Genomic DNA, 13,042 nt, shown 5'->3' on the forward strand with positions numbered 1-13,042 from the left:
GAATCACTGACATGATGTCAGCTGGTCCTTTTGTGGCAGGGCTGAAATGCAGTGGAAATGTTTTTTGGGGGATTCAGGTCATTTGCATGGCAAAGAGGGACTTTGCAATTAATTGCAATTCATCTGATCACTCTTCATAACATTCTGTAATATATGCAAATTGCCATCATACAAACTGAGGCAGCAGAATTTGTGAAAATTAATATTTGTGTCATTCTCAAAACTTTTGGCCACGACTGTACACATACTTACTCATATGTATACATAAACATTCATACATATACACATATACTGCTCAAAAAAATAAAGGGAACACTTAAACAACACATCCTAGATCTGAATGAAAGAAATAATCTTATTAAATACTTTTTTCTTTACATAGTTGAATGTGCTGACAACAAAATCACACAAAAATAATCAATGGAAATCCAATTTATCAACCCACGGAGGTTTGGATTTGGAGTCACACTCAAAACTAAAGTGGAAAACCACACTACAGGCTGATCCAACTTTGATGTAATGTCCTTAAAACAAGTCAAAATGACGCTCAGTAGTGTGTGTGGCCTCCACGTGCCTGTATGACCTCCCTACAACGCCTGGGCATGCTCCTGATGAGGTGGCGGATGGTTTCCTGAGGGATCTCCTCCCAGACCTGGACTAAAGCATCCGCCAACTCCTGGACAGTCTGTGGTGCAACGTGGCGTTGGTGGATGGAGCGAGACATGATGTCCCAGATGTGCTCAATTGGATTCAGGTCTGGGGAACGGGCGGGCCAGTCCATAGCATCAATGCCTTCCTCTTGCAGGAACTGCTGACACACTCCAACCACATGAGGTCTAGCATTGTCTTGCATTAGGAGGAACCCAGGGCCAACCGCACCAGCATATGGTCACACAAGGGGTCTAAGGATCTCATCTCGGTACCTAATGGCAGTCAGGCTACCTCTGGCGAGCACATGGAGGGCTGTGCGGCCCCCCAAAGAAATGCCACCCCACACCATGACTGACCCACCGCCAAACCGGTCATGCTGGAGGATGTTGCAGGCAGCAGAACATTCTCCACGGCGTCTCCAGGCTCTGTCACGTCTGTCACGTGCTCAGTGTGAACCTGCTTTCATCTGTGAAGAGCACAGGGCGCCAGTGGCGAATTTGCCAATCTTGGTGTTCTCTGGCAAATGCCAAACGTCCTGCACGGTGTTGGGCTGTAAGCACAACCCCCACCTGTGGACGTCGGGCCCTCATACCACCCTCATGGAGTCTGTTTCTGACCGTTTGAGCAGACACATGCACATTTGTGGCCTGCTGGAGGTCATTTTGCAGGGCTCTGGCAGTGCTTCTCCTGCTCCTCCTTGCACAAAGGCGGAGGTAGAGGTCCTGCTGCTGGGTTGTTGCCTTCCTACGGCCTCCTCCACGTCTCCTGATGTACTGGCCTGTCTCCTGGTAGCGCCTCCATGCTCTGGACACTACGCTGACAGACACAGCAAACCTTCTTGCCACAGCTCGCATTGATGTGCCATCCTGGATGAGCTGCACTACCTGAGCCACTTGTGTGGGTTGTAGACTCCGTCTCATGCTACCACTAGAGTGAAAGCACCGACAGCATTCAAAAGTGACCAAAACATCAGCCAGGAAGCATAGGAACTGAGAAGTGGTCTGTGGTTACCACCTGCAGAACCACTCCTTTATTGGGGGTGTCTTACTTATTGCCTATAATTTCCACCTGTTGTCTATTCCATTTGCACAACAGCATGTGAAATTTATTGTCAATCAATGTTGCTTCCTAAGTGGACAGTTTGATTTCACCGAAGTGTGATTGACTTGGAGTTACATTGTGTTGTTTAAGTGTTCCCTTTATTTTTTTGAGCAGTGTATATACATACATTCACATATATGAACTCAGCAATAAAAGAAACGTCCTCTCACTGTCAACTGTGTATATTTTCAGCAAATTTAACGTGTAAATATTTGTATGACCATAACAACATTCTACAACTGAGACATAAACTGAACAAGTACCACAGACATGTGACTAACATAAATGGATTAATGTGTCCCTGAACAAAGGGGGGTCAAATTCAAAAGTAACAGTCAGTATCTGGTGTGGCCACCAGCTGCATTAAGTACTGCAGTGCATTTCCTCCTCATGGACTGCACCTTGATTTGCCAGTTCTTGCTGTGAGATGTTACCTCACTCTTCCACCAAGGCACCTGCAAGTTCCCGGACATTTCTGGGGGGAATGGCCCTAGCCCTCACCCTCCGATCCAACAGGTCCTAGACGTGCTCAATGGGATTGAGATCCGGGCTCTTCGCTGGCCATGGCAGAACACTGACATTCCTGTCTTGCAGGAAATCACGCACAGAATGAGCAATATGGCTGGTGGCATTGTCATGCTGGAGGGTCATGTCAGGATGAGCCTGCAGGAATGGTACCACATTAGGGAGGATGATGTCTTTCCTGTAACAGACAGCGTTGAGATTGCCTGCAATGACAACAAGTTCAGTCCGATGATGCTGTAACACACCGCCCCAGACCATGACGGACCCTCCACCTCCAAATCGATCCCGCTCCAGAGTACAGGCCTCGGTGTAACGCTCATTCCTTCGACGATAAACGTGAATCCGACCATCACTCCTGGTGAGACAAAACCGCGACTCGTCAGTGAAGAGCACTTTTTGCCAGTCCTATCTGGTCCAGCGACGGTTGGTTTATGCCCATAGGCAACGTTGGCAACATCCATAGGCAACGTTGCCGGTGATGTCTGGTGAGGACCTGCCTTACAACAGGCCTACAAGCCCTCAGTCCAGCCTCTCTCAGCCTATTGCGGACATTCTGAGCTCTGATGGAGGGATTGTGCGTTCCTGGTGTAACTCGGGCAGTTGTTGTTGCCATCCTGTACCTGTCACGCAGGTGTGATGTTCAGATGTATAGATCCTGTGCAGGTGTTGTTACACGTGGTCTGCCACTGCGAGGGCGATCAGCTGTCCGTCCTGTCTCCCTGTAGCGCTGTCTTAGGCGTCTCACAGTGCGGACATTGAAATGTATTGCCCTGGCCACATCTGCAGTCCTCATCAAATCAAATCAAATGTATTTATATAGCCCTTCGTACATCAGCTGATATCTCAAAGTGCTGTACAGAAACCCAGCCTAAAACCCCAAACAGCAAGCAATGCATGTGAAAGAAGCACGGTGGCTAGGAAAAACTCCCTAGGAAAAACTCCCTAGATAGGCCAAAAACCTAGGAAGAAACCTAGAGAGGAACCAGGCTATGAGGGGTGGCCAGTCCTCTTCTGGCTGTGCAGGGTGGATATTATAACAGAACATGGTCAAGATGTTAGAATGTTCATAAATGACCAGCATGGTCAAATAATAATAATCATAGTAGTTGTCGAGGGTGCAACAAGCATGTCCGGTGAACAGGTCAGGGTTCCATAGCCGCAGGCAGAACAGTTGAGACTGGAGCAGCAGCACGGCCAGGTGGACTGGGGACAGCAAGGAGTCATCATACCAGGTAGTCCTGAGGCATGGTCCTAGGGCTCAGGTCCTCCGAGAGAAAGACAGAAAGAGAGAAAGAGAGAATTAGAGAGAGCATATTTAAATTCACACAGGACACCGGATAAGACAAGAGAAATACTCCAGATGTAACAGACTGACCCTAGCCCCCCCGACACATAAACTACTGCAGCATAAATACTGGAGGCTGAGACAGGAGGGATCATGCCTCCTTGCTGCATGCCTAAGGCACGTTCACGCAGATGAGCAGGGACCCTGGGCATCTTTCTTTTCGTGTTTTTCAGAGTCAGTAGAAAGGCCTCTTTAGTGTCCTAAGTTTTCATAACGGTGACCGTAATTGCCTACCGTCTGTAAGCTGGTAGTGTCTTAAAGACAGTTCCACAGGTGCATGTTCATTAATTGTTGATGGTCATTGAACAAGCATGGGAAACAGTGTTTTAACCCTTTACAATAAAGATCTGTGAAGTTATTTGGATTTTTACGAATTATCTTTGAAAGACAGGGTCCTGGAAAAGGGAGTTTATATACATACTTTTTTTAGAATATACCTTTATTATTCCCCGCAAACCATACCACCCCTCCCCCAATTGGAGTAAACTAATAAACAATAACATTTAGGCTTCTACCTTCAGTTTATACATATTATACACATTTTACAGACACAATCTATTTTACAATAGTTATATTTTGTATGTTTTTAGTCCTTCCTCTATTTCTGATTTCTATTTGTAACTGTGCTATTTCACAACATTTCTGAACCTACAGTATATACATTTTACAGACCCCGTATATTTTACATTGGTTATCTTGTTGTTATTAGTCCCACCCTTCAGCTCCATTCAACCCCTCCCATCTATCTCTTAACACCATCCATTTTGGATTTCTCTTTGCCATATATTTTTTAACTGTGCTGTGATGCTTCACAAAAGTACTGAACCTTTCTATTCTCATAGCTTCTACAGATTGTATATTAAAGATACAATTTTTTGCTCAAATAATTATTATATTATTGATTGATTATGACTTTTCAAATCGCCCCGTGTTGCTCTCTGCTGCGTTAGTTCTAGGTAAATGTTGCAATTCTTCAGCCATTCCTGGATCTGTGACCAAAATCATATGGACAGTACCAAAATAAATTATCTAATGACTCTGCCTCCTCATAGCAAAATCTGCAGAGCTGGGAAGATTGTATCCCCCATATATATAACATTCTATTGGTTGCAAGAATTTTAAATTGAAAAATTCAAAGTTTTGAATCCGGCGTTGTTTTGCTTGTCAATTCATAAACCATGTGCCATGGAATAGGTACATCGAAAATCTCTTCCCAACTATTTTGCCATTTATATGGCACAGCTGTCAATTATTTGGTCCTTAAATGAAATTGGTAGATGTTTTTATTAATCACAATTTTCTTTAACCATTTATGGTCTTTACGCAAGGCTAAAATTCAAAAGGCACTCGCACATCTGAGCAATCTTTTTGCAGGTGCATGGTAACAATTGAACAAAAAAAAAAGCAAACCGCACACTGCTCTTGATAGTGTCACTGATCTTTAATAAGCTTACGTATCGGCCTCATGGCCTTTGTCAGAGCTTTTGTGATTTAAAAAAAAAGTCTACAACCCACACAAGTGGCTCAGGTAGTGCAGCTCATCCAGGATGGCACATCAATGCGAGCTGTGGCAAGTAGGTTTGCTGTGTCTGTCAGCGTAGTGTCCAGAGCATGGAGGCGCTACCAGGAGACAGGCCAGTACATCAGGAGACGTGGAGGAGGCCGTAGGAGGGCAACAACCCAGCAGGAGGACCGCTACCTCCGCCTTTGTGCAAGGAGGAGCAGGAGGAGCACTGCCAGAGCCCTGCAAAATGACCTCCAGCAGGCCACAAATGTCCATGTGTCTGCTCAAACGGTCAGAAACAGACTCCATGAGGGTGGTATGAGGGCCCGACGTCCACAGGTGGGGGTTGTGCTTACAGCCCAACACCGTGCAGGACGTTTGGCATTTGCCAGAGAACACCAAGATTGGCAAATTCGCCACTGGCGCCCTGTGCTCTTCACAGATGAAAGCAGGTTCACACTGAGCACATGTGACAGACGTGACAGAGTCTGGAGATGCCATGGAGAACGTTCTGCTGCCTGCAACATCCTCCAGCATGACCGGTTTGGCAGTGGGTCAGTCATGGTGTGGGGTGGCATTTCTTTGGGGGGCCGCACAGCCCTCCATGTGCTCGCCAGAGGTAGCCTGACTGCCATTAGGTACCGAGATGAGATCCTCAGACCCCTTGTGAGACCATATGCTGGTGCGGTTGGCCCTGGGTTCCTCCTAATGCAAGACAATGCTAGACCTCATGTGGTTGGAGTGTGTCAGCAGTTCCTGCAAGAGGAAGGCATTAATGCTATGGACTGGCCCGCCTGTTCCCCAGACCTGAATCCAATTGAGCACATCTGGGACATCATGTCTCGCTCCATCCACCAACGCCACGTTGCACCACAGACTGTCCAGGAGTTGGCGGATGCTTTAGTCCAGGTCTGGGAGGAGATCCCTCAGGAGACCATCCGCCACCTCATCAGGAGCATGCCCAGGCGTTGTAGGGAGGTCATACAGGCACGTGGAGGCCACACACACTACTGAGCCTCATTTTGACTTGTTTTAAGGACATTACATCGAAGTTGGATCAGCCTGTAGTGTGGTTTTCCACTTTAATTTTGAGTGTGACCCCAAATCCAGACCTCCATGGGTTGATAAATTGGATTTCCATTGATTATTTTTGTGTGATTTTGTTGTCAGCACATTCAACTATGTATAGAAAAAAGTATTTAATAAGATTATTTAATTCATTCAGATCTAGGATGTGTTATTTTAGTGTTCCCTTTATTTTTTTGAGCAGTGTATAACAATATACATTTCATAAATATTCAAATAAAGTGTGTAAATAACACGTATTAAACACGTCTGTAAAACCACAATGAGGACATAGACCTACAGAGTAAGTGTTCATTAATCATTGGGTACATCGTACGAAAAGCAGAGTAATCTTAAATAGGAGCATAATTCATGTTGAAATTCACAACATAACATACATAGGCATTTCATCATTAAGACCTTTAGGAAATAATGTCTGGAGGGTGAAAATCCAGAAACATTCTCTTTTACTCAGTGTTATTAATGTCACCTCCCCTGTCTGATATCTTAACTTTCTCTATGCCACAAAATCTAAAGGTAGAAATGTCATGCTTTAGGTCATTAAAATGTACTGCGACTGGATAATCCCTGTTATTTCTCCTGATTGAACTTTTATGTTCACTGATTCTCTGTTTGAGAGAACAAGAGGTTTTACCTACATAGCACAGCCCACATGGACATTTAATAATGTAAATAACATGGGTGGTGGAACACGTAATAAGGTCATTTATTTGGAACCGTTTTCCTGTATGTGGGTGGCAGAAATATTCACACTTCATCATATTGTTGCACTGTGCCCATCCTCTGCATTTATAGCTACCGTTTGGAAGAGGGCGTAAAAGAGCCTGGCTGATTTTCTTTTGTGGCTGGCAGTTGGCATGAACCAATTTATCACGTAAATTGCGACCTCTCCTATACACAATAAGTGGTGGGTTTTTAAATTCAGCCGGCAAAGCTGGGTCCGATGATAAAAATATGCCAGTGTTTCTTGTCCGCATCTCCCACTTTTCGCGAGTTCAAAGTATATGTGGTTGTGAACATTACGGAGTGTTCTATAGCTTTAGCGGGTCTTTTTTTGTAGCAGTTCATCTCGTGTTTTTACCAATGCCAAATTAAGAGCTTCATCCACACATTGTGGCGAATAGCCTCTTCTTAGAAACCTAGTGTGCATCTTTGCTGCTATTTCTAAGTAATCCTCTGTGGAGTGGCATATACGGCGCAGTCTGAAAAACTGGCTTCTTGGAAGTCCTCTTTTTAATGGCTCAGGATGGAAGCTGTCCCCCTTTAATAGAGAATTTATGTCTGTTTCTTTTCTATACAGAGTTGTTAACAGGGTTCCTTTTGATTTCTCAATCCATATATCGAGGTAATGAACATGTTGCGTGTCACATTCAATAGTGAATTTGAGATTGGGGTCAATGTCATTCAGTAGTGCCATAAAGTCTGACAGCTCTTTTTCCGTTCCTTCCCATATGCAAAACATGTCGTCGATATATCGATACCACTTCAGGACTTTATTCAAAAATGGATTTTCGTTTTCATTATTAACAAAACGTTCTTCAAAAAGACCCACATAGAGGTTAGCATAGCTCGGAGCGAATGTGGAGCCCATCGATGTTCCATTAGTTTGGAGGTAGTATACATCATCAAACCTGAAATAATTATACATCAAAACATATTCAGCCAGCTCTAGAATAAAGTTTTAATGCAGGGCCGACAGACAAGTTCCTCTTCCATTTTTGTGGTAATGCTGCAATTAGTTGGTTGTAATTTAGGGTAGAGCAGACATTTCCATATGTTAACTGCATGTCTGATATAACTCCACCAGTCCTATTTATGATATCATTTACAAAAATTATAACTTTTTTAAACATTTTATTGAAAAATACTTTTTTTTAATGATTTAGTATATTTGAGTTTAACCACAATATTTGTTGTATTATTTGTTCTGCCTTTTCAGGTGGATTAAACTGAAATTGCAACCAACTTTCTAAGCCTTGTTTAAAAAAATAACGTAATTTTGGAGATTATTTCGTTTTCAAATAACCAAAAGTGAGCAGTTGTAATCTGAATAAAGGGAAAAAGGCCATTCTTGAACATGGGGTGAGACATTCTTACTAATTTACTAGAGAACAATTTCGGATTTAACTTCACTAGGGTAGGGGGCAGCATTCGGAATTTTGGATGAAAAGCGTGCCCAAATTAAACTGCCTGCTACTCAGGCCCAGAAGCTAGGATATGCATATAATTGGTAGATTTGGATAGAAAACACTCTAAAGTTTCCAAAACTGTTAAAATAATGTATGTGAGTATAACACAACTGATATGGCAGGTGAAAACCCGAGAAAAATCCATCCAGGAAGTACTATTATTTTGAAAGGCTGTTTTTCCATTGAAAGCCTATCCACCATACAAAAACTTAGGACCAAGTTCACGATCTCTATGGCTTCTCCTACATGTGGCCAGTCTTTAGGCATTGTTTCAGGCTTTTACTCTGAAAAATGAGGGAGATACAGCACTTTCAATGAGTGGACAGGACAAAAGCTGGAAATTTCCAGACATGAGTCCAGCGTGTGATCGGGAGCGTGCCTTTCTTGTTTCTCCTTTTCTATTGACGAAGCTTTTGTCCGGTTGAAATATTATTGATTATTTATGACAAAAACAACCTGAGGATTGATTTTAAACATTGTTTGACATGTTTCTATGAACTTTTATTGTCCTTTTTTGACTTTTTCGTCTGGATGTTGAGAGCGCGCTTGTGCCTTTGGATTACTGAACTAAACGCACCAACAAAACAGAGGTTTTTGGACATAAAGAGGGACATTATTGAACAAAACTAACATTTATTGTGTAACATGGAGTCCTGGGAGTGCCACCAGATGAAGATCAAAGGTAAGCGATTAATTTAATCGCTATTTCTGACTTTTGTGAGTCCTCTCCTTGGCTGGAAAATGTCTGTATGGTGTTTTGTGGCTAGGCACTGTCCTAACATAATCGCATGGTGTGCTTTCGCCGTAAAGCCTTTTTGAAATCGGACACTGTGGTTGGATTAACAAGAAGTGTATCTTTAAAATGGTGTATAAAACTTGTATGTTTGAGGAATTTTAATTATGGGATTTCTGTTGTTTGAATTTGGCGCCCTGCAATTTCACTGGCTGTTGTTGAGGTGGGACTCTAGCGTCCCAATGATACTAGAGAGGTTAAGTATAACTTTTGTGTGACTAATGCCTTTAGTGCCTTTAGTGAGAGATCTAATGCTTTAATATTTAATAATTTCTGCCGTCCGAATTCATATTCGTTATATAAATAGGCCTTTTAATTTTGTCTGGCTTGCCAGTCCAAATAAAATGGAATATTTTTGTTCGTATAATTTAAAAAGAAGGTCACTAGGTGTAGGCAAAACCTTAAGCAAATAGGTAAACTGTAATATGACTGAAGAGTTAATCAGGGTGATTTTTCCACAAGTAGACAGGTATTTTCCTTTCCATGGTAGCAAGATCGTATCTATTTTTGCTAACTTTCTATAAACATTTATTGGAGTGAGATAATTTCTTTCTTTCGGGATTTGTATACCGAGTATGTCCACATCCCTGTCAGACCATTTTACTGGAAATCTACACGGTAATGTAAAAGTTGCATTTTTTTGTGATCCAATACGTAATATAGTACACTTATCAACATTTGGTTTTAATCCAGAGAGGTTAGCAAAAGTATCTCGATCCTCTATGAGGCTGTGGAGGGATTCTAATTGTGGTTTTAAAAGAAAACATGAATCATCAGCGTACAATGACATCTTTGTTTTTAAGCCACAGATTTTGAATCCCTTAATATTATTGTTGGATCTAATTTTAACAACTAACATTTCGATGGTAATAATAAATAGATATGCCGATAATGGACAACCTTGTTTTACTCCTCTTGACAGTTTAAAACCTTCTGAGATGTAGCCTTTATTTACTATTGTAACGTCTGCATCCAACTCACACTCCCAAACACTTAGATCCCCGAAATGCAGCCCACTTTCCAGCTCACTCTCCAAACCCATTCACCGGAATTCTTATCCCATCTATTTGACTCCCCTTCCTCTAACCCAGCTCCCGAGCCCATCCTGTTTCCGTCTTGGGTCGTGGGACCCATACAGTTGTAAATTCAATCAGCCGTCCAAGAGGCCCTATGCCACGACCCAGCACCTCCCGACACCCCTGCAGACAAGACCTACGTTCCGGCGTACGTCAGATCCCAACTAATGCAGTGGTGCCATACCTCGCTGAGTTCTGGCCATCCCGGAATCACCCGGACCACGGAGCTACTAACACGCAAGTTCTGATGGTCATCCCTAACAGCAGACGTCAGAGATTACGTTCTCTCCTGTCCCGTCTGTGCATGGGCAAAAGAGTCCTCGCCAACCTCTTTGCATGGGCAAAGAGCCCTCAAGCCTTTACCTACACCACACAGACCATGGTCTCACATTGCCATGGATTTCCTCACGAATCTGCCGGACACTTCGGGCTTCATGACTATTTTAGTTGTATTGGACCGGTTCTCCAAGATGTGCCGACCCATCCCCCTTCCTTTTTGGGAGCTCTTTTTTTGTCCCGTCCTTCTCTTTTCCCGTGTATGATAGTTTTTGCCTGCCTCACTCACGACGCCTTTTGCCTATTCCCTGCCTGTACTGTTGCCATTTTTGGACCTACTGTGTATGACCTTCTGCCTGCCCCTGGACCCAGCTACCTGCCTCCTCCTATGGTCCCTTTCATTAAACACCTGCTGCGCTCTGTGCTTCAAACCAGCTCTCTGTCCCTCGTGTTCATTACAAATATTTTACACCTAGGGTTACTATACATATCTTTAACCCTATTTATAAGAGATTCTACAAAATGTAAATATTCCTGCCATTTATATATAAACTCGCTGATTGGGAGCCATACTTAGGTAGCCTGTTTTCCTTTGGGTTTTGTGGGTGGTTTATTTCTGTTTAGTTATCTTACCTGACAGAACTGTTTGGCTGTCGTCTTTTGTGTATTTGTAAAGTGTTCATTTTTCACATTAAATTACAAAGATGAGCACTAACCACGCTGCGCCTTGGTCTACTCCCTTCAACAGCCATTACACAAAGAAGCTTGGATCATCATTATTTGGACCGTATAGGTTAGTAAGCCATATCAGTTTATTGTCCAATAACATATTTAAAATAATTCATCTACCTTGATGATCTGTTTGGACAATTTGCACATTTGGATCAAAATTACTGTTAAAACCTCTTACATCTAGACGTTCCGCTAGCGAAACACCTGCTCCAATATCCAATGATGGGCGTGGCGTGAATTACAAATTCCTCAAAAATCCCCAAACTTCCATTTTTCAAACATATGACTATTTTACACCATTTTAAAGACAAGACTCTCCTTTATCTAACCACACTGTCCGATTTCAAAAAGGCTTTACAGCGAAAGCAAAACATTAGGTTATGTCAGCAGAGTACCCAGCCAGAAATAATCAGACACCCATTTTTCAAGCTAGCATATAATGTCACAAAAAACAAAACCACAGCTAAATGCAGCACTAACCTTTGATGATCTTCATCAGATGACACGCCTAGGACATTATGTTATACAATACATGCATGTTTTGTTCATTCAAGTTCATATTTATATCAAAAACCAGCTTTTTACATTAGCATGTGACGTTCAGAACTAGCATTCCCACCGAACACTTCCGGTGAATTTACTAAATTACTCACGATAAACGTTCACAAAAAGCATAACAATTATTTTAAGAATTATAGATACAGAACTCCTTTATGCACTCGCTATGTCCGATTTTAAAATAGCTTTTCGGTGAAAGCACATTTTGCAATATTCTGAGTAGATAGCCCAGCCATCACGGCTAGCTATTTTGACTCCCACCAAGTTTGACCCTCACCAAACTCCGATTTACTATTAGAAAAGTTTGATTACCTTTCCTGTTCTTCGTCAGAATGCACTCCCAGGACTGCTACTTCAATAACAAATGTTGGTTTGGTTCAAAATAATCCATAGTTATATCCAAATAGCGGCGTTTTGTTCGTGCGTTCAAGACACTATCCAAGGGTGACGAAGGGTTACGCGCCCGACGCGTTTCGTGACAAAAAATTTCTAAATATTCCATTACCGTACTTCGAAGCATGTCAACCGCTGTTTAAAATCAATTTTTATGCTATTTTTCTCGTAAAAAAGCGATAATATTCCGACCGGGAGTCGTTGTTTACGTTCAAAGACGAAAGAATAAAAACATGGGGTCGCCTCGTGCACGCGCGCGCCAGTCTCTGTACTCTGATCGACCACTATCAAAATGCGCTACTGTTTTTCAGCCAGGGCCTGCAAAGCCACGATTCAGCTTTTTGCCGCCTTCTGAGAGCCTATGGGAGCCGTAGGAAGTGTCACGTAACAGCAGAGATCCCTTGTAATAGATAGAGATTATCAAGAAGGCCAAGAAATGGTCAGACAGGGTACTTCCTGTACAGAATCTTCTCAGGTTTTGGCCTGCCAAATGAGTTCTGTTATACTCACAGACACCATTCAAACAGTTTTAGAAACTTTGGAGTGTTTTCTATCCAAAGCTAATAATTATATGCATATTCTAGTTTCTGGGCAGGAGTAATAATCAGATTAAATCGGGTACGTTTTTTATCCGGCCGTGAAAATACTGCCCCCTATCCATAACAGGTTAATTAATATCATCACACCTTTTGAATTTCTTTGCCCATGGGAGAAATACATTTCACCCCCCCAGTCCTTTTTACACAAAACTTAATTTAAAATTGTTGAATGAGTTTCCTGTAAACAATAGATATGATATTCCTTCTCTTTTAG

The sequence above is a fragment of the Salmo salar genome, chromosome ssa12 (assembly GCF_905237065.1).
Source record: "Salmo salar chromosome ssa12, Ssal_v3.1, whole genome shotgun sequence".
In the NCBI taxonomy this organism is placed as follows: Eukaryota; Metazoa; Chordata; class Actinopteri; order Salmoniformes; family Salmonidae; genus Salmo; species Salmo salar.